The sequence below is a fragment of the Carcharodon carcharias genome, chromosome 3 (genome assembly GCF_017639515.1).
Source record: "Carcharodon carcharias isolate sCarCar2 chromosome 3, sCarCar2.pri, whole genome shotgun sequence".
NCBI lineage: Eukaryota > Metazoa > Chordata > Chondrichthyes > Lamniformes > Lamnidae > Carcharodon > Carcharodon carcharias.
Window position 1 is genome coordinate 58,543,468 of NC_054469.1, and position 21,898 is coordinate 58,565,365.

The 21,898-nt window shown below is 41.5% G+C and overlaps 1 protein-coding gene across 12 annotated transcripts in view; it reads right to left on the reverse strand.

Moving 5' to 3' along the window:
* The window catches only part of si:ch211-285f17.1 (sickle tail protein), a 587,788-nt gene that overhangs the window by 188,675 nt on the left and 377,215 nt on the right, over nt 1-21,898 (reverse strand). The window lies entirely within an intron of this gene.

The window sequence follows — 21,898 nt, forward strand, 5'->3', positions numbered from 1 at the left end:
CAACAACTCCTCCCCCAACCCCCACCACCCACCACCCCGCCCCTCCCGGCCCCAAGTGAAGATTTTTTCAAGTGTCAAAGCCAGGTTGTTTGAAAAAAAACAGCCACAGCCGTTTAAATGACAATGGAAAAGATGACAGGACATTTTGTAACATTTTTCGCTGCATTATGGTGCTTTCTCCTTTGGAAAAGCACTTTAATGCAGGTGAACAAGGCTTGTCAATATAAGTGTCAATTTACCTACAAAAGGGAAAATCCTTCTGATGAACTGCTGCATTTAAATTAGATCTATTACAATTAATAGTGACAATAGAAGGTGTGTAAACGCTTACACTTGCCTTTCAGAATGTTCCATAGTCCTCAGCAGGCTTTCCATTTTCTTCACAAACTCAAAGATGGCGTGCTTTTAATGGACTTCCAAAACCCTGCACCACAAGATGAAAAATGGTGTGCAGCGGGAAATCCAGTTTCACCCCCCATTTAAAATAGGGAAAACGTCAGCGGGAACAGGTGTGCAATTTGCACGCTTACCGGCCCACAAAAAGGCCAGAGGAAAATCACACAGGGTCAGCAATGTGGAGGAAAATTGGATTTCCTCCAAAAAATTAATGGCCTTTCTCACATCAAAACATGCCTCTGCACCCAGACAAAAATTCAGCTCCAGAAGTCAAATTTTACTCCGCTTTAGATTTATCCAAAGTGTGACTTTACAAATGTACAGCTCTTAACTCTACAACCCATCACCACTGTCAATAGGTATCCCTTTATAATATTTAAAGCGATTGACCTAAACGGGTTGGTGTATTTGGTGACCGCTTTGCTGCCTTCGGGGACAGCTTGTTTGGCCAGTTCTCCCCTGGTGGCATGAGGCGTTTGGCACTTTGGATCTCCCTGGGCTGAGATGGTGTGGCGTTTGTTGTAGTGAATGAGATGCGAGGCCTCGGAGGCAATGCACTCGAAAATGTCAACAACAAAGGAATTCATAACACTCATGGCCTTGGACAAGGTTCTAGTGGAAGGTCTGGGTCTGCACTATGTACACGTAAGTGGAATAGTTCTGCTTGGGAGATTTCCTCTGTTTCTTGGGCGGCTTCTTGCTAAGTTTAGTCAGCAATTGCTTCGATGCCTTGCGGGACACCCCACCCTTCGCTGCAGCTGCCACCTCAGGCATTCCACTCGACTTGGACCAACTCAAGCTCTATGGCTGCAAACCAATAACTCTAATTGGAGCTAAGGTGGAGGAAGGAAGGAAAGTAGTCAACACTGAGCCACTTCAAAGTTCACAGAAACTGACTGAAGAGCACCATTTACACAGCCCAGGAAACCAGCAACCTTATTAGTCACAGGAAAAGATGTGGCTGAAAACAAAAATGGGTGATAGTAGGGGTGTCAGCTTGCTATGCACTTTTCACAGGACATCACTGGACTCCATAAGACAAGGTGAATGACAATGGTCGAGGGTATGGGGAAGGGGAAAGAAAGAGTGAGAAAGAGAAATTGTTAGGATGCAGTGCGTGCATGGTGAAAATGGATAAGCTGCCTGGGTGACAAGCATCTAGTACAGCATAGTTAGCACTTGGGATCAGTGAAAAATTTGGCTGTGATAACCAAACAGTAGCTAAGGGTACTTGTATATATGTTATCCCTCAGAGATATATGAAAACACAACCCAGGGTCCACATGTATGCCGACATTACTCATCTCTATTTCAACACCTGTCAACTTCCTCTAAACTGTCTGCAGTTTGTTAGATCATTTGTCCGACATGAAGTACTGACTGAGCCTCAAACTAAATGTAAAGGAAGACCAAAGCCATTGTCTTCTGTCCCTGCCATAACTCAGTCCCCCAACCAGTAACACCATTCCCCTCCTTGTCCAAGGCTGAACAGACTGTTCACAACCTTGTATTTGATCGTGCTGAGCTTCTAATCTCATAACTGCCCCATCATCAAGGCCACCTTTTTCCACCTCCATAACACCACCTGACTTTGCCCCTGCGTCAGCTCACTTGCTGCTGAAACCCTTGTCCAAGCTTTGGTTAGACTTAAATTATTCCAACACAGTGCTGACCGGCCTCCTGTCCATCGTGGTCATCTAAAACTCTGCTGTCTGTATTCTACTCATACCAGGTCCCGTTTCACTCTGTGCTCACTGACTGCATTGGCTCCCAGTTCAGTAAAGTCTAAATTTTAAAATACTCATCCTTGTTTTCAAATCCATCTACAGGCACAGTGTCTCAATTATGGCTGTCCAAAAAATGGAGATGTTTAGAATGTGCCACACATCAATATTGATTGATTGAATATATATAATAAATAACTAAATACTTACTTACTCACCTGGGCAATTTGCTAGGCGCTGCATTGGCACAGTGTGGTACCAGACTAGTTATCAGCATCGCCACTTGCACATTGGTTTATTCCCATATTCCAAGCAACCCTTGACCTCACCTGACCTGGCCTGGCCTGAACTGCTGACCTGAAATCCTAAGGTTGCTGCTTCTGAGACGGTGTCCGTTATCTCAATGTCAACATTACTCTTTTCTTCTACCTCAATCATCTCAGGTTTTTCCATTTTTCGCATATAGTTCTTGGTCTCACGAATGCCCTGTACAGCTGCAGTAAAACTTCCCTACTTTTATATTCCATTCCCCTTGCAATAAATAACAACATTCCATTTGCCTTCCCAATCTCTTGCTGCACCTGTCCACTGTACTTCACATAGCTCAAGGATGTTTAAATTTCTCGCTTTAGGTTCTCTAGCCTTCCTTTCCTGTTCATTGTTTACACATTCCATGTTCTTATTCTTTTATTATCAAACTTGTACATATAAGCATTTCACTGGATTGTGACCAGAGAGGCCTCACTTCCTCCATTGCCAAGCATGACCTCACCTGTCCTTCAACAGGGGTTTTCATCTATACCATTGATATTTATTTATGCCGTTTTCATGGGGCAGGGTCTTTAGGTCAGCAAGCAGGGAGGGGGGGGGCAAAGCCCGCTTGCCAACACTTAAAATGACACGGGATGACGTCAGGCAGAACTCCTGACGTCACCCCACATAATTTCCATTTTCAGGTAGGTGGGGGTGCAGCTGAATCAGCTGTGCACCCGCTGACCTGTCAATGGCCTAATGAGGCCATAAATAAACCAATTTAGGTAATTGACAGGGCTGCCCGTCCAACCTTAGGATTGGCGGGCAGGCTGGGAGACCTGGCAGGCTTAAGAAAAAGCATGAAACCTCATCCATGGGCGGGATGAGGTTTCATGAGGGTTTTTAAAAATATTTAATAAAGGTTTGAGTTAAAGTGATGGACATGTCCCAACTCATGTGACAGCGCCACATGAGGGGACATGTCAGGGACATTTTTTAAACATTTACCTTATAAGTTTTAATTCTGAGCCAATCTCCCTGAGACAGCACTTAGTCTCAGGGAGGTCAGCACGCTCTTTCACGTATATGCGCAAAATAGCACACTCCCAGCTGAGGGGATCCCCCCCTGCCCGCACATTGTTTTTCATGGCGGACGTCACGCTGGCCTTAATTGGCCCGCCCACTTAAAATGGCAGCACGCCCTCGATTGGGGGTGCCGATTGGATGTGCATCTGCCCACACCCGCTCCTGTACTTCCCCGCCAACAGGGGGAGAATTTTTCCTCTGGTTATTTTCAGTGGTGGCTCACCATTGCCTTCCACTGTACTGCCAGTTTAATTGCCAACTCAACCATTGCAATAGAGAGTAAGGAAGGTGTTTTATCAACAAACTCTGATGAAATAAGAAACCAGAACAAGCATATTGAAGAATTATATGCTAAATTGAAAAACATGAAGTGATTGAGTTAGAAGAGTGCAATGTTGACATCAATTTCATTGGACCAGAAATATTAGAGTGTGAGAGTTAATAGTAGCAATGAGATAAAAACTGAAAAAGCAGCTGGAATAGATGAAATACCTCCAGAGTTGATTAAAAACATGGGAATGAACTTCTGACATCAATGTTTACTAAGCTGTGCAAAGATACTTACTTATCAGGAGAATGACCAGAGGACTTCATGCAGAAAAAAAGCGATCACCCTGAGAAAGAAGCCAGAGGCATGTCGATGTTCTGAATTTTGTACAGATAGTCCGATTGCCCATGCCTCAAAAATTGTGTTCATAATTATAACAAAGTGGGTGGGAACTATATTGGAACCTAAACTAGTCAGCTCCAAAGAGGAAGAGGGACAAGAGAAGCAACCAGCATTATAAAGATTGATGAGTGAACGCAGTTTAGAATTTAGACAGGAGTGTGTTTGTTTTGTAGACTTTGAAAAAGCATTAGATCAAGTTGACTGGATTAAGCTCTTGACAGTGCTGAAAGACACTGAGTAGACTGGTGAAATAGATGATTCATAAGAAATAAAAACAAAAAAACTGCGGATGCTGGAAATCCAAAACAAAAACAGAATTACCTGGAAAAACTCAGCAGGTCTGGCAGCATCGGCGGAGAAGAAAAGAGTTGACGTTTCGAGTCCTCATGACCCTTCGACAGAACTTGAGTTCGAGTCCAGGAAAGAGCTGAAATATAAGCTGGTTTAAGGTGTGTGTGTGGGGGGCGGAGAGATAGAGAGACAGAGAGGTGGAGGGGGTTGGTGTGGTTGTAGCGACAAACAAGCAGTGATAGAAGCAGAATATCAAAAGATGTCAACAACAATAGTACAATAGAACACATAGGTGTTAAAGATAAAGTTGGTGATATTATCTAAACGAATGTGCTAATTAAGAATGGATGGTAGGGCACTCAAGGTATAGCTCTAGTGGGTTTTTTTTTATTTTATATAATGGAAATAGGTGGGAAAAGGAAAATCTTTATAATTTATTGGGAAAAAAAAAGAGAAGGGGGAAACAGAAAGGGGGTGGGGATGGGGGAGGGGACTCACGACCTAAAGTTGTTGAATTCAATATTCAGTCCGGAAGGCTGTAAAGTCCCTAGTCGGAAGATGAGGTGTTGTTCCTCCAGTTTGCGTTGGGCTTCACTGGAACAATGCAGCAAGCCAAGGACAGACATGTGGGCAAGAGAGCAGGGTGGAGTGTTAAAATGGCAAGCGACAGGGAGGTTTGGGTCATTCTTGCGGACAGACCGCAGGTGTTCTGCAAAGCGGTCGCCCAGTTTACGTTTGGTCTCTCCAATGTAGAGGAGACCACATTGGGAGCAACGAATGCAGTAGACTAAGTTGGGGGAAATGCAAGTGAAATGCTGCTTCACTTGAAAGGCGTGTTTGGGTCCTTGGACGGTGAGGAGAGAGGAAGTGAAGGGGCAGGTGTTGCATCTTTTGCGTGGGCAAGGGGTTGTGCCATAGGAGGGGGTTGAGGAGTAGGGGGTGATGGAGGAGTGGACCAGGGTGTCCCGGAGGGAGCGATCATAAGAAATCTGTACATGGGACAAAAAGCAGTGAAAGCAACCAATGGGAAGTCAGAACTACATGTAATTGGAAGAAATTTTGACAAGGGTGTTGTTTATCACCAGAGCTATTAAATGTCTATGCAGAAGCAATGATCAAAGGAAGCGTTTGAAGACGCAGAATAATCTGGTGTTGTGGCTGGGGGTGGGGGGGGTGCAATGAAAGCGTCAGTTCAGTTTGCCAATAACAAAATACTTGTAATCCTTCTTCTATGCTGGCTAAAAGAACCAGCAGGTAGACGAGTAACAGCAGGCACGAAATGAAACAGCAGGAATGAAAGTCAACATTGGCAAAACCAAAGTGAAGCATATCTCAAAATCACCAAGAAATATTTACAGACTCATTGAAGGAAGAGAATTAGGATAGGTGCAGAAGCATAATATCTGCAGGTGGAAGATGCAACAAAGAAATAAGAAGAAGGATGGCAATGGGAAAGGCCATTTTTGGTAAGAAAAGATAGTGCTAACCAGAAAGCTGAATAAACAACTCAAAAAGCAACTTGTAAAGGATTTGATTTGAAATGTTATTTTGAATGGATGGGAGACTTGGACCTTATGGAAGGAAGAGATCAACTTGCTGATAGCTTTGAAATATGAGCTTGGAGAAAAATGGAAAGGATCTGCTGGACAGAAAAAAGTTAACAGATGATGAAATGCTGAGGAAAGAAATGTGTTCAAAATGTTTAAGAAAAGGCAGAGACTGGGCAGGACACATTTTAAGAGGAAACAGATTTGTAAGAGACATTATGGAGGGAAAGCTTTGAGAAAAGAAAGAGGAACAGCAAAGAAGAGAATATCAATGTTGCATGGTTTAAAAAATTGAAGGATGTTATTGGTAAATGAAAAGAATGACACAGGATAGAGAGACAGGGAATGACTATTATGAGCCAAGGACTTGTCTTCAAGCAGAGCAAGCATGATGATGACAATGACTAGTATCTCTACATAGCCTTAAGCCCTCCAAGACCCCCAAGGTATCTGTGCTCCTCCAATTATTGTCTCTTGGGCATTCTCAATTTTAATCACCCCAACACTGATACACAACTTCAGCTGCCTAAGCCCTAAGGTCTGGAATTTTTTTTCCAGAAACCTCCTCTTCCTCCTTTAAGATGCCTTGTAAAATCTCTTTCCCAAGCTTTTAATCATTTGTCCAATACCTCATGTAGTCATGTCTAATTTTGTTAAGTGTTAAGTGCCTTAGAATATTTTGCTACATCATAGGCGTTATACAAATACATGTTGTTATTGCAACTAACTTCATAGACTTGGGTCTAGCTATTCAGAGGATGTGACTCTTCAGATAAAGCAGAACCGAGATCCGCCCGGAATTCTACCTAGAAAGCACGATTTTTAGCCTACAGCAGTCAGTAAAAGGAGTAAAGGTCATAAAAGCACAGCAACGTTTACACTTCCACTACAAAAGCCTAGGGAAGATGTGGACAGATTGGATAATAATGAACTGGGTCAACTGTTCTATAGAATTTGCAGCTCTAAGGCCATTTAACCTATACATTGCCACAAAGGAATCAGAACTAATTGAGATACAAGTGGTGTAATGGAGGTCCTGCACTATTGAAAGACTGATCACTAGCCAGAATCAATAATAGGTGCTACAGACAGATTTAGCTAGCTGCTGTGCTGATTGCGTGGTCTTTGGACTAAAAAATTAAGAATAATTCCACAAAGATCAGAACTTAAGAATTTAAGCGATGTATACGCACACTACTAAAACATTTGGACAATAAATGCCATTATGTATATTATGGAAATCTGTAATAATTTTTTCATCATTCTTTTCCTTCAATTCATTAAGGGCTAAATTATATACACATTGGAAAAAAGTGGAAAAATAATCACATCTAAAATTGTTGAGCTTGCACTGTAACAGATGTGCATTTATTAAACTCCAACTGTTACTGGCTAAGAAAACAAACAACTTCACACTAAGAACGAAACTTTATTATTTCAAAATGACAGGCTGCCAATTCAAAAAGCCTTCAGAATTAATGGTAATGTTAACAAATACAAGTGTATCAACTGTAGAAGCAAAAACAAAACTCACTGGAAATATGCTGTAGGTACACTGAAGCCTGGAAAGCAAAATAACAGGTTGATGTTTCAGCACATTTTGGAGATGAAAGGGATTTTAAACTACTGCTCAACAACATCATTCTCAGCCCACTCCCATTTCTCATCTACATGCTACCTCATGGTGGCATCATCTGAAAAAAATGGCTAGAGTTCCACATGCCTGCTGACAATATTCAGTTCTATCTGACCACCACCTCTTTTGACCCATCCACTTCAAATTATCACACTGCTTTCTGACATCTAGTATCGGATGATCAGAAATTTTCTCCAATTAATCACTTAAAGACCTGTCATTGTCTTTGGTGATCGCTACAAACTCCATTCCATAGCTCTTGGCTCCATCCCTCGCTTTGTCAACTGCCTAGGGTGAAGCAGACTGTCTGCAATCTTGTTGTCATATCTGACCCGGAAAAGAGCTTCTGGCCACACACCCATGTCAGGACTCTGTCCTGTCTTTTCTCCTCTGCTGTTGAAACTCTCATTCATGCCTTTGTTCCCTGATTTGATTATGCAAATTCACTCCTGACTGGCCTTGCATGATCAGCCTTCTGTAAAATTTTGGGTAACCTCAACTCTGCTGCCAAATGTCCTAACTCACCAGGTCCCATGCACCTATTGCTCCCATGCTCCCTGACCCATACTGCTTTAATTGAGAACCAATGCCCAAAACAGACATGAAATCGACCAAGTGCCTATGTTGCCTGCCCAAAGACAGTGTCAGGAATCAAACCAGTTCTAGGTTCGGGTATCACCAATATAAGTCAGGTCAACTGCCAAGAACTCAATGAGTGTCAACAGGCAGCTCTCCACATAGGCTGGAAATACATTAGCTTCACAGACAAGCTGATTAACAGGGGGAGATGGGAGGAGACCAATTTATTCTTCTTCTGAGCCCTGCAAAATTCATCAGCACACCTCCAAAATAAGTTTGGCCTTTATCTGAAGCTGTCCCTAGTGACCCCTTTAGGGACTGCTGGTTAGGTCACACATCACCTGCAGCAAATGGGCAGACTATGTGTGACACACAGTCTGTTCATTTGCACCTGAAAAATGCAAATAGGGCTCTAAACATGGCATAGAACTCTGATTTGAATATGTAAGGTGTCTCCTGCACATTTCAGGTGGGTACATTTTGTGCCTATTTAAAGGACTGCCTGAAAATTGCATCAGGTGCACCTTCAGCATCAAAGATTCCCTTATCCCCAATCTTCACTGGTAGTCACCCTCCCCCAGTATCTGATGAATATCATTGAAATAGACTCTCAGATGAAACTTCCTAATTGTTTGTTCAGTGCTGAAAACAAACTGGTCATTTCATAATAACATTCTTATTGGTGTCTCAGACAGGTTTACTTGAATACAAATTAAAATAGTCCAGACTGTATTAAGGAATAAGATCCGGAGGGGTCTTGACAGGGTGGATGTGGAAAAGATGTCTCCTTTCGTGGGAGAATTTTGTACTTGGGGTCACTGTTTCAAAATAAGGTGTGGCCCATTTTGGACAGAGAAGGAGGAGGAATTTTTCCTCTCAGAAGGTTGAGACACTTTGGAATTCTCTCCCTCAAAAGGTGGTTGAGGGAAGAGTGCTTGAATATCTTTTAAGGCAGAGGTAGATAGGTTTTTGATAAGCAAGAGGTTGAAAGGTTATCGGGGGTAGGCAGGAATGCGAAGGTGAGATTAAAATGAGATCAGCCATGATCTTATTGAATGGCGGAGCAGGCTCGAGGAGCCGAGTGGCCTACTTCTGCTCCTAATTCGTATGTTCATATATATGAACTACTTTCTCCGAATTGTTTATGCTGGTGCTCTGAATTATGTAGAATTGCCAAAAACATACAGCACAGAAAAAGGCCATTCAACTCAACTGCCCCACACTGGTATTTACATTCCACACAAACTTCCTCCCATCCTTCATCTAACTCTAATGCATTTTTTAATTCCTTTCCCCCTTAGGTACTTGTCTAGCCTTCCCTTCAGTGCAACTATGATATTCACCTTGCAGTAGCAAGTTTGACATTCGACTCACTGGGTGTAAAGAAGTTTCTCTTGAATTCCCTTTCGGGTTTATTTGCGATTATTTTATACTTACAGCATGTCTCCTAGCTTTGGTCTTCAGAAGTGGAACCACCTTTATGTCTAATCTATCAAATCCATTCATAATCTTTATGATCTCATTCAGGTCACTCCTCAGATTTTTGGAGGGAAAAAAAACCCTAACCTGTTCAATTTTTCCCCAATAGGTATAACCTCTCAGTTCTGGTATCGTCCTTTTAGCATTTGCTCCAATGCGTCTATCTATTTTTAATATGGAGGTCAGGATTGTGCAAACTACTCTGTGTTATAAATAAATCCCTCTAAATATGAACTCTAGCACTTTATTTGCTTTATGGCTTTATTAACCTGCATCACTACCTTTCATTTTTTTAAAAAATCTTTCCTTGGGATGTGAGCATTGTACCCAGGAGATCCTTTGTTCCTCTACCCGACTCATTTTATATTGCAGGACAGAATTCAGAACACTAGCATTAAAAAAAGTGAAGAACCTACACTAGGACACACACATGCAGTTTTCAAAATGTTTCAAATTGCAACTTTAAAGAAACTGAGTTTGTATAGTTTCAAGCTAATGCAGTTATTTTTAATTTCCATTCATGCTTCTTCCCATTGCCCCCACCACCAAAAGATTTTGCTGACATACCACCCCTTGCCCATTTTCAGCACCTCAAACATGTGACCATTCTTAAGACACGAGCCTCCATCCCCGAGCATCAGCAGGTTATTGTGAATTTATATAGTATACCCTACTGTTTAGAGCCTTATAAATGGAAAAATGGATAGCAAATCAGTATAGGGTGAATGAGGTGGAAAGAAACATCAAGTTATTTCCCTCCTAGTCTTAAATAGAATAACAAGGAGAGAACTTCAGAGTTCAGTACAGTAGCTAAAAGGTTGGTCTTCGAGGGCATAAAACCCAACCTGATATCCATTCTTTACCAACTGCTTGTGCAGTCTCAACGGATAATGATTGGGAGACAATGGCTTGTTTTTTTCTTCTGTAACCCCAGGATCGAATGCTTTTTCTACAAAAACAAAATTCCTGCAAAACTGCTCAGTGATGCTATAATACCGATTGCCTTGTCCCTCTTTATCTCTGGAAACCAAACTGGTCATCTCCAATGTAGCTCTGTGCCTTCCCACCCACTCACTTTGTTACAATTCTGAACACAACCTTCAACACGTGGGCAATCAAACTAAGTGTATGAAAGTCAGAATATCGGCATGCCTTTGGCTTCTTTCTTTGGGTGATCATGGGATTGGAGTTAGATAGGAGAACCTATTGCATGTTGCAAGTGGGATGAAAAGTAAAGAATTTTTCTTTGCAAAACTACTCTGAATCCACACAAGCTTTGCCATGTTCATTTCTGGCTTGCTACTGCACATGCCTCAGGACTGGCTATCTGTCATCATGCAAACATCTGTACGTTATTCTCTTTGAAGCCTGAAAAATTTGTATGACAGGAGTGATCAAATTTGCATAGTGTGATAGATAATCTGCATACCAACAACACTGCATACACAGGCTTGAGGAACTGCACACTGGAACACTTCAGAAGCCAGTGCTGCTTCTTATTTTCCTTCAGCACTGAACAAAAATATCTGAAGCTGAAGGATCATAGAACAATTTATATATGATGGCTTTGATTTTTTTAAAAAAACATGATTAGTATAATTAATGCTGTCATTCAGCAAGAAATAGTTAAATATCTGGTCAAGTAAATACTGGGCCAGATAAAGAATTTCAATAAATAATATGCATACAAAATTTAGAAGTGGAGTTGGAATTTTCCACTAAATTAATTCTCCAGTGGATGCAGTACCAACAGATAATGAGAGCTGGGAACAGCAGTTACACTAAGATTGGCCTCCTATGTGATAGAGGTGGCAACATTGCATACTGGTGCATTCTGTATACATGCCGGGAGCTGTGATCGCAAACCTCAAACGCCCATCGAGAAGAACTCACAGGAAATTGGCACTTACCAATCAATTCAGTAAAAACTAAACACTGGACCTAGGTGTCATTTTAATTACAATTCAAAACGAAAATGAAAACAGTTTGCTGACAGCTCGAAACCACATAAAGCAACATTGCTTCACTATTGCTAACGTCAGCTCATAGTTGGTAGTACTATCCAGCACTTTAGGCAATATTGTCACGTGTGCTTTCCAAAGGACATTACAGAGAAGTCACATTCACTAACATTAAAATGAGTCTTTAACAAATTTGAGGCTTGCATAATATTCTACCATTTAAAGCATTTTATGATTATTAGAAGTGCCATTAGAAAACAGAATTTCCAGATCTTTATAAATGAAACCATCCAAAGAAATTAACAGATATTCACTGTCTTACCTTATTTCATACAGAAGTATTTGACATACCCAACGCTAAACACTTCTATTGCAGACTGGAGCTCCTGCAATAATTGTCCTTTGCTTTTGCACATCAAAATTTCCAAGTGCATAACTTGTAAAAAATTAGCATATTTAGCTCAAAACTTGAAAAACAGCATAAGAGAACTTAAAAAAATACTTTAGAAAGTACTCCCATGATGACCAGAAACTTTGATGTAGATCAAATGTCATGATGAGGAAACACTGTTCAGTTATAATGCAGAGAGTAGAAGTTCAGGTTTGAAGAACCAGCCACAGAAAGAATCACAATCTCCTTTTATGGCTTGATTACTAGTCAGTCCAGTAGTTAAGTGTCCAACAGGGAAGATTTATGAGTAAAATCGCCTGAAACTACATAGAACATCAAAATGCTGTTGAAGTTATTGGCTGAAACACTATGCGTAATACATTCTTCATAATACATGTATGTTGTTTTGTTGGTTGAGTTTACTTGCATACAACAGTACATAGCTAAAGTGAAACATGGAACTAAAACACCCATCTCTTGTTCATATTGTCCTTTAGGGCAAATAGTAATCCAACATAGGCATCACTTAAAAATGAGCTTTTCTCTGCACTGAGCAACATCTCATCCTTTATCCACTGCCCCCACACACACACCCCACCCCATGCATTCCTCACTCCCACCGCCCCCACACCCTCCCTACCCCTTCCTCTGATTTCACTACTTTCCTGTCTGACCCTTACATTCTCCTTCCATATAAACACTCCAGCAAATATTCACCGCCATACCCTCTACCTTGTCTTATCAAGTAGCTACTCTACCCTCATCAACTTGATCACAGACAAGGGATATCTCTGACCATTTCCTCACATCCATCACTATTCATGTTCTCCAACTCCACATCTTTCCAACCTCATTTTCTGCCTTCACCCTTGTGGGGAAAAAAACTACCAGAAGTTAACTACAACTGTATTTTGGATTCCCTAACTGTCTAGCCTTTAGTCTTCCATTGTTAAGATACGAATCATCACCTTTCAAGCCCCTGACTCCAGTAAAACCTTATTGTGTCAGAGTGGTCATCCCCAAACTTGCTACCTATCTCCATCTCCTCAACTTTAAGGAACACAGCCCTGAGTATATCTGGTGTACAATTGAAATAAAACATCGATCGCCCAATTTGATTGCACAGTTTGAGTTCGAACTGTCAGCAAACTGTTTTCTTTTAACTTTCGTATTATTCCAAGTTCATCCCGGACAGCCAAGACAACCAGATGACTTATTTGTTCCAAAACTAATCATCTCCTGCTACCTACACACTTACCTTCAAAAGGTGAGTGATCTCCCAAGGCTTCTTTATCACCAGATCAAGACTATCCGTTCAGTTTCTTCTGGGTTGCTCACCAAGCCAAAGTTCCGTGAACCAACATTTTTCTCTACCTTCTCTCATGCTCTTAAGAGCTTATCTTGTTCATGAGAACCACCTCATTCTCACTACACATCTGTTTGCCCAGTTCCATTTCTAGCCCCCTTGCCAACTGACCTAGTATATGTTTTCTCACATCTGGCAACAACCTACCCTTTCAAATCCCTTCTTTGATCCCCACCTTCTCCAAACTAAATGCCTGATCTCCAAAGTCTTGTCGTCACCATTAAAACTTTTCCACGTTTTACACGGAACTCCACATTCAGAACACTCCAATCGGTTTTCTGTCCTCAGCATAGCTTTAATTCAGCTCTAATCAAAGATGGGACCATGGTGCACTATCCCTCCTCACCCATGTTAACTCTTTGCAGCCTTTGGCACAGGCAGCAATCTGCCATCACAACTTCACCTTCATCACCATAGGACTGCCCTTGCTTGGTTCCACTTTCATCTATTCAATCATAGCCGGAATATCATTATCAATGGCTTCTTCTCCCAATCACCTCAGCAGTCCCTGAAGGATCTATACTTGCTGCCACCCTGTCCTCTCATCTATGTGCTGCCTCTTATCATCAAAAGACATGGGGTAAGATATGTGTGCTAACACTCAGCTCTACCTGTCCATGATGGAGTTCCTTGACCATATCTGTGTCGGCAGCCCGCTGACCATTCATCCAGTCCTAAATGAACTGCTACATTCTCTAAAACAAAAACAGAATTACCTGGAAAAACTCAGCAGGTCTGGCAGCATCGGCGGAAAAGAAAAGAGTTGACGTTTCGAGTCTTTATGACCCTTCAGCAGAACTGCAGTTCTGTAGGAGTCCTGTGGCAAGTAACTCACCTCCTGACTCCCCAAAGTCTGTCCATCATGTGCAAGGCACAAGTCAGGAGTGCAATGGGATAATCTCGAGTTGCCTAGATGAGTGTGGTTTCAACAAGACTCAAAAAAGCTTGACATCATCCAGGGCAAAGAAGCCCGCTTGATTGTCACCCCTTCCACAAACATTCACGCCCTCAACCACCAACACACAGTGGCAGCAGTGTGCACCATCTACAAGATACACTGCTGGAACTCACCAAGGCTCCAAGGGCAGTACCTTCCAAACCCCTGACCGCTACCATCTAGGTGGACAAGGGCAACAGGCACATGGGAACATCACCTGGAAGTTCCCTCCAAACCACTCACCATCCTGACTTGGAAATATATCACCATTCCTCCACTGGTACTGGGTCAAAATCCAGGAATTCCCTCCCCAAGAGCACTATGGGTGTACCTACACCACATGGACTGCAGCGGTTCAAGAAGGCAGTTCACCACCACCTTCTCAAAGGCAATTAGGAATGGGCAATACATGCTGGCCTAACACCTACATCACATGAATAAAAAAAATTAAAGAAACAAACAATATAACTCACCAAATCCCGCATACCCCTGTTCTCACTGATTTACCTCAACTGCCAGACCCCCAGTGCATCAAATTTAAAATCATCCCAGTTGAGTTCAAATCCCTTTACAGCTGCTCCCCTCCTCTTTCTCTGTAACCTTTGCTGGCCTTACAAGCCTCCAAGAACTTTCTCTCAATCCCTTTGTTCCTCCTCATTGACAACAGTGCCTATCAAGTCTCCAAGTTCCTGAATTCTCTCCTTAAACCTGCCCTTCAGTAGGATCTTTCTAACAACCCAATTTTCTTAATAGGTCCTTCTCTAGCTCAGTATTGATTTTTCTCCGATTACACTTGGGACCTCTATCTACATTAAAAAGGTGTAAATAAATGCCAGTTTTATTGCATGCAAATTTTGAAAAAAATTTCCTCATTCGCAGCCCAAATTGTATGTTTCATGGTAAACAGGACAGAATTTTAAAGCAATACATTTGCACCCAAAATCAAAAATTAAATTACGCTCTTGTGAGAGGAAAGAAAAAAGGGTTATAAAGTATGAATTCTTCGATCAACAGGGTGGATTTCAATAAAATACAGTAAAGACACTCCCTTCATTTCAAATGCACCCATCTTCAAAGAGGGTTTAATACATAAATCAAGATCATTTAATGCTTGACTGTCATTTTTATTGGCAGAAAATTAGAACAGATTGCTTTCATTACTCTGTTATATCAGGTTAGCTCAATTTATTAAAAACATATGAAACCAGTAATGGAAGTTATGAAAGCAGACATGCCCGATACCATGCACATTTCTAGGTATCACCTCATACACTCATTTGTTATGATGGCACTCATTAGTTACGATGGCAGACTTTGCAAGGGGGCTATTGATGGAATGTTGTGCCCACAGCAAAGCACAACACATTGATGTGTAAAATGAAGATTTGGCACCCAAACCATTTTTTGAGCTCCTCTAATGGAGGTAAATGTACCAACCAGGTGTGTATTACACCACAGGGAGCAATAGGTTATCGGTTACAAAGCAGCAGGGATGTTACAATTGGCTTAAGTATTCAAGAGGAAGAAAAGAAGGGGTATGCATTAATATATCCTCTTGCAAACATCAGGATATTCCAAAGGGTTTCAGATCAATTAATTATATTTGGAGAGTAATCTAAAAGTTACAAATGAAAATTTAGCAGCCATTTTTACACAAATATGAATAACAAGTTAACCTGTTGTTGGAGATGTGAGAGGGAAGGAAGTTAAACAAGATGCTAGGAGCATGTCTTTTTTTTTGAATGGGACAGAACCAAACTTAGTTGTGATAGCTCCCACTATGCCAAAAGATGCTATCATTTACTGGCTAGCTATAGACATAAAAACATTGGGTAAGATGTTAGGGCATCGTCATCAACCAAAAAACTACATGCTAGCATCATTGCTTGCAGGAGAGTTGAAGAGAGAAAATACATGTTCATTTTAAGATGGATAGACTTTCGAGTTTTTTTACTCTTTCATGGAATGTTCGTTGCTCTCAAGGCCAGTGTTTGTTGCTCATCCCCTATTTCCCTTGGGAAGGTGATGGTGAATCACTTTCTTGAACCTCCGCATTCCATCAGCTACATCCACAGTGCTGATAGAAAAGGAGTTTCAAGATTTTGACTCAGCGACAGTGATATAATTCCAAGTCAAGATGGTGTGTGGCTTGGAGGGGAATTTGCTGGTGCTGGTGTTCCCATGCATCTTCTGCCCTTGTCCTTTGAGATGGTAGAGGATATAGGTTTGGAAGGTGCTGCTGAAGGATTCTTGGTGAGTTGCTGCAGTGCATTTTGCATATGGTAAACACTGCTGCTACTGTGCATTGGTTGTGGAGGGTGTGAATATTTAACGTAAGCACACCTAAGTCATATATACTGCAACCACAAGGGCAAGTCAGAAGCTTGGAATTCTGCAGCAAGCAACTCACTTCCTGACTCCCCAAAGGCTGTCAGTCATCTACAAGACACAAGTCAGGAGTGTGATGGAATACTCTCCACTTGCCTGGATGAGTGCAGCTTCAACAGTGCTCAAGAAGCTCAACACCATCCAGAACAAGGCAGCCCATTTGATTGGTGCCCCATCCACCACCTTTAACATTCACTCCCTCATCACAGGTGCATAGTGGTAGCAGTGTTTACAATCTACAAGATGCACTGCAGCAACTCACCAAGGCTCCGTCGGCAGCAGCTTCCAAACCTTTACTACCTTGAAGGACAAGGGTAGCATGGGGACCCCACCAACTGCACGTTCCCCTCCAAGCCACGCACCATCCTAACTTGGAAATATATCACTGTCCCTTCAGTATCATTGGGTTAAAATCTGGAACTCCCTCCCTAACAGCATTATGGGTGTGCCTTGACCACATGGAGTGCAGGGGTTCAAGAAGACTGCTCACCACCTTCTCAAGAGTAATTAAAGGATGGCCTTGAAAGTGATGCCTACTCAGCAAAGACAAATAAGTAAAAGGTTTAAGCCAACAAACAAAAATAATATAGAATAGATCAATGGCTAACTTGTGGCCAAGAGAATTGTAATCAGGATTACCTGGAAAAACTCAGCAGGTCTGGCAGCATCGGTGGAGAAGAAAAGAGTTGACGTTTCGAGTCCTCATGACCCTTCGACAGAACTGTTGAAGGGTCATGAGGACTCGAAACGTCAACTCTTTTCTTCTCCGCTGACGCTGCCAGACATGCTGAGTTTTTCCAGGTAATTCTGTTTTTGTTTTGGATTTCTAGCATCCGCAGTGTTTTGTTTTTATGAGAGAATTGTAATGTTAGTTTGTTAATAGCAGAAATGTCATATAAAAACGTTCAACTTTCAAAATTGCCTTGCAAGCTGAATGCCACAACTCAAGTTCTGTGCTCTATTGACTTACATTAACATTGCTTCCTGGAACCTTTTAAGAAGCATTTAGTAAGCTGTTCAGCCATCTATCTGGCTGTTATCTTGTTGCAATCACCAAATATTAATCTTCATTTTACTCACAATAAATATTGTTAAATGAAGAAAATTCTCAAAGGATTAATTTACATTGAAGTCAGTGTTTGGAATTTCCTTCAAATGCTATCATTAAGACCACTGTAGTTGACATAATAAAATCCAGTGTGCTGATAGAGATGTGTCAAGCAACAATTTTTAAAATCGTATCCATAAAATTAATTGGTTGCAGGGTAATCAACCTTTTAGTTTGGAAACCAGTAATCATGCTACATCAAGCTTACATACTCTTTTTCCCACCTTAAGGAGTACAGCTTTAACTGAGGAATGAATGTTGAAAATTAAAGTATAATCATACCCTGTACCACTGGGTCATGTTTATTTTTTTTAAAACCATGCTTTGTGATTATTCAGCCACAGATTTAAATGAAAAGCAACTGCCTGCAGAAATAAAAAGAAAACCGAAATGGGTTCCTGATGACTCAAGTGAGCAAATGTACCACCCAGTATGGTACTAACTCAGAGACTACAAAGGCGCCAGATGAAATGGTGGGACAATTGGTCTTGGTGCCCCTCAAGTTGGGAGGGCAAGAAAATAAAAGCAAATACATCACGTTTTCTGCTCCCAATTGCAATCCAGTTTGTCGTGTTGAAAATGCACTGAATGAATTGGGCTCAACTGTGATGTCCCTTCAGATTGGAAAATTGCAACTGTAACTCCATTATTTAAAAGGAAGGTGAGAGAAAAATTATAGACCTGTTGTGGGGAAGTTATCACAATCAATAATTAAGGACAAGAGTGGCTGTGTGCCTAGAGAAATTTGAGCTGGTTAGCGAGTGGGTCATATCTAGCAAACCCAAACTATTTTTTGAGAAAGTAACTCAAAAAGTAGGCAGTGAATGTCTCTGGATTTGGTTAATTTGGACTTACACAAGGCATTCAATAAGGCCCCGCATAAGAGGTTGTTAGCTAAAACTAAAGCATATGGAGTTAAGGGTAAATCATTGATCTGGTTAGGAGATTAGTTAGCAATAGAAGACAGAGTAGGGATAATATATATGTATTCAAATTAGAAGGAAGTAACTACTGGTGCCCCACAGGAATCTGTGCTGGCACCTCAAATGTTCACCAAATTTCTTAATGACTAAGGTAACACCATAAAACGGCATATATAAAGTTTGGTGACATAGTAAGTAGTACAGAAAACAGAGAAAAAGGAGAGACATTGCTAGGTCAAGTAAGCAGGCAAAACCGTGACAAATGCAGGCTCAGTAACAGGCCATTTGTTTTGGGCCAAGTGTTATTCAAATGGTGAAAAGCTAGGAACAGTAGGAGTTTCAAAAAGGTTTAGGGATCCATGTACATAGTTTTACAATTATAAAGTTTATAAGTTATAAAGTTGTAAGGTTGTTATGTTTTGGGACTGTGTCTTTAACTTAGGATAAAATGAAGGGGTTCATGTGACTTGTACTGAAGTTTGCCTGACAATAGGCCTGCTGGAGAGGGCTATTAAAGGTGTAAGGTCATCACACTTGGAGACAATGACATCAACATCTGTGCTCACAGTGGTTAGTCTGGAAGTCTCCAAAGTCCCAGAAAGGTGTACGTAGTCTGAAGGTCATGCCATGAACAGCACAGACTTACAGGCCAATTAAGGGTGACAGATTTCTCAGAGCAAAATGAACATGGTCCTCTAAAGCCGCATTGGCCAATCTCAAAAAACTATTGGTGAAGAGATAGGGCATTATCCCTGAGCTGTCACTGTTATCTTCACAGGGGTTCATAGAATTTTTCTTCAGTTCATACCAAATGCACAAAAATTCAAAATAATACCCCTTAGAAAATTATGTAGATTACAACGGTATCTAGAAGAAATCAAATTCGATTGTGGTTCTGGATTGGTATCACTTATTAAAGAAAGCAACTGGATTCTGTTCGACACACAGTCACATACACAAAAACCTGAGATAGCATCAAGCAGCCCTAGCAAAAAAATGCCAGAGTCAATGGGAACCAGGGGGAAAACTCCCCAGTGGTTGGAGTCATACCTAGCACAAAGGAAGATGGTTGTGGTTGTTGAAGGTCAGTCATCTCAGCTCCAGGACATCACTGCAGGAGTTCCTCAGTGTAGTGTCCTCGGCCCAGCCATCTTCAGCTGCTTCAATGATCTTCCTTCCATTACAAGGTCAGAAGTGGGGGTGTTCACTGATGATTGCACAATGCTCAGCACCATTCACGAACTCCTCAGATACTGAAGCAGTCCATGTCCAAATACAGCATGACCTGGACAATATCCACACTTGGGCTGACAAGTGGCAGGTAACATTCGCGTCACACAAATGTCATGGAAAGACCATCTCCAACAAGAGAGGACCCAACCATCGCCCCTTGACATTTAATGGCATTACCATCACTGAATTCCCCCCCACTGTCAACATCCTGGGGGTTACCATTGACCAGAAACTGAATTGGACTAGCCACATAAATACTATGGCTATGAGAGCAGGTCAGAGGCTAGGAATCGTGCAGCGAGGAACTCACCTCCTGACTCCCCAAAGCCTGTCCACAATCTACAAGTCAGGAGTGTGAATCAATATTCTCAACTTACCTGGATGAATGCAGCTCAACATCATCCAGGACAAAGCAGTCCACTTAATTGGCACCCATCCACAAACATTCACTCCTTCCAACACCAACACACAGTGGCAGCAGTGTGTACCAACTACAAGATGCACCGCAGAAACTTAGCAAGGCTCCTTAGGTAGCACCTTCCAAACCCACGACCACTACCATCTAGAAGAACAAGGACAGCAGCTTGATGGGAATACCACCACCTGGAAGTTCCCCTCCAAGTCACTCACCATCCTGACTTGGAAATATATCGCCATTCCTTCACTGTCGCTGGGTCAAAATCCTGGAATTCCCTTTCTAACTGCACTGTGGGTGTACCCACACTATAAGTACTGCAGCAGTTCAAGAAGGCAGCTCACCACCACCTTCTCAATGGCAATTAAGGATGGGCAATAAATGTTCCCTGAGCCACTGAGACCCACACTCTGCAAATGAATTTTAAAAAAGCACTGCAATATGCAGAATTTAGCATTAAATACAAAGCCAAAAATGCAGACCAACAATTTTTAACATGATCTTATGTTCATTTTACATTTTTGTGCTCATGAACTATGAGGTCAGCTTAAAGGTAGTGGGCAATGTTATCTTCAGATTGCAGATAATACACTTATTTTGAAAACTTGCCTAGCTTTAAAATAATTCAATACAAACTCATCTAATCTCAGGACAGAAAATAGTTCAATGTAGCAAGCTGTTCCTTTTTGCTGCAGGGACGCAGGCAAGATTCCACATGACAACACAATATCTTTAAAATTCTATAATTACATTATTTAATGCATTTATAATCATTGCTAACCCTTTTACTGGAGGACATCTGAGGACAACTTCTGGAGCACACACATGCCATTAAATGTGGAAAATCCATTAGTTATCAGAGATATCCTGCTCGCCCAAAGGAAGCGGTGTTGCAGTCCTCACCAACAGAGTTGGTACTGCAATGGCTGAAATGGTGTAAACTTATTGCAGTTGCCCATTAATTCCACAATAAACGGCTAAAACATCTTAGAAAATCTTAACATGCTCAGTGAATTCTTTTGCCATGTATCAACATTATTGATCTTCACTATCCCACTGGGCAGTGCGTCTGACTTAATCACCGTCCTCAGTGATTCTGACTCAGTCAGACAGAACCCTCCCTAGTCTTCTGAGCTTGTCATTGCCCCTCTGATTGCAGAATTTGTGGTTATGTCAAACAATTTAGTATTGCTCTGTTCCCAGTTTCCTTAGTCCTCTCAATTTAGTGCCCTGGATATCTTCACACTATTCAAATGTTACCAGGTAGATATCGGAATCATCAGGGAAGACTGAACAAATTGTGGTCATCATCGCTGGAAAGAGGGGGTGAAGGAGTAGTCTAATAGGGATCTCCAAAATTAAGAAGGAACCTAATAAGGTAGTGGAAGAGTTGTATCCACTTCTGGGGGAGTCCGAGGCTAGAGGCTAAAAATATAGGTTATTGGATTTATTATCCACTAGGGAATTCAGGAGAAACCTCTTTACCCAAAGAGTGGTTAGAATGTGAAACTCACTA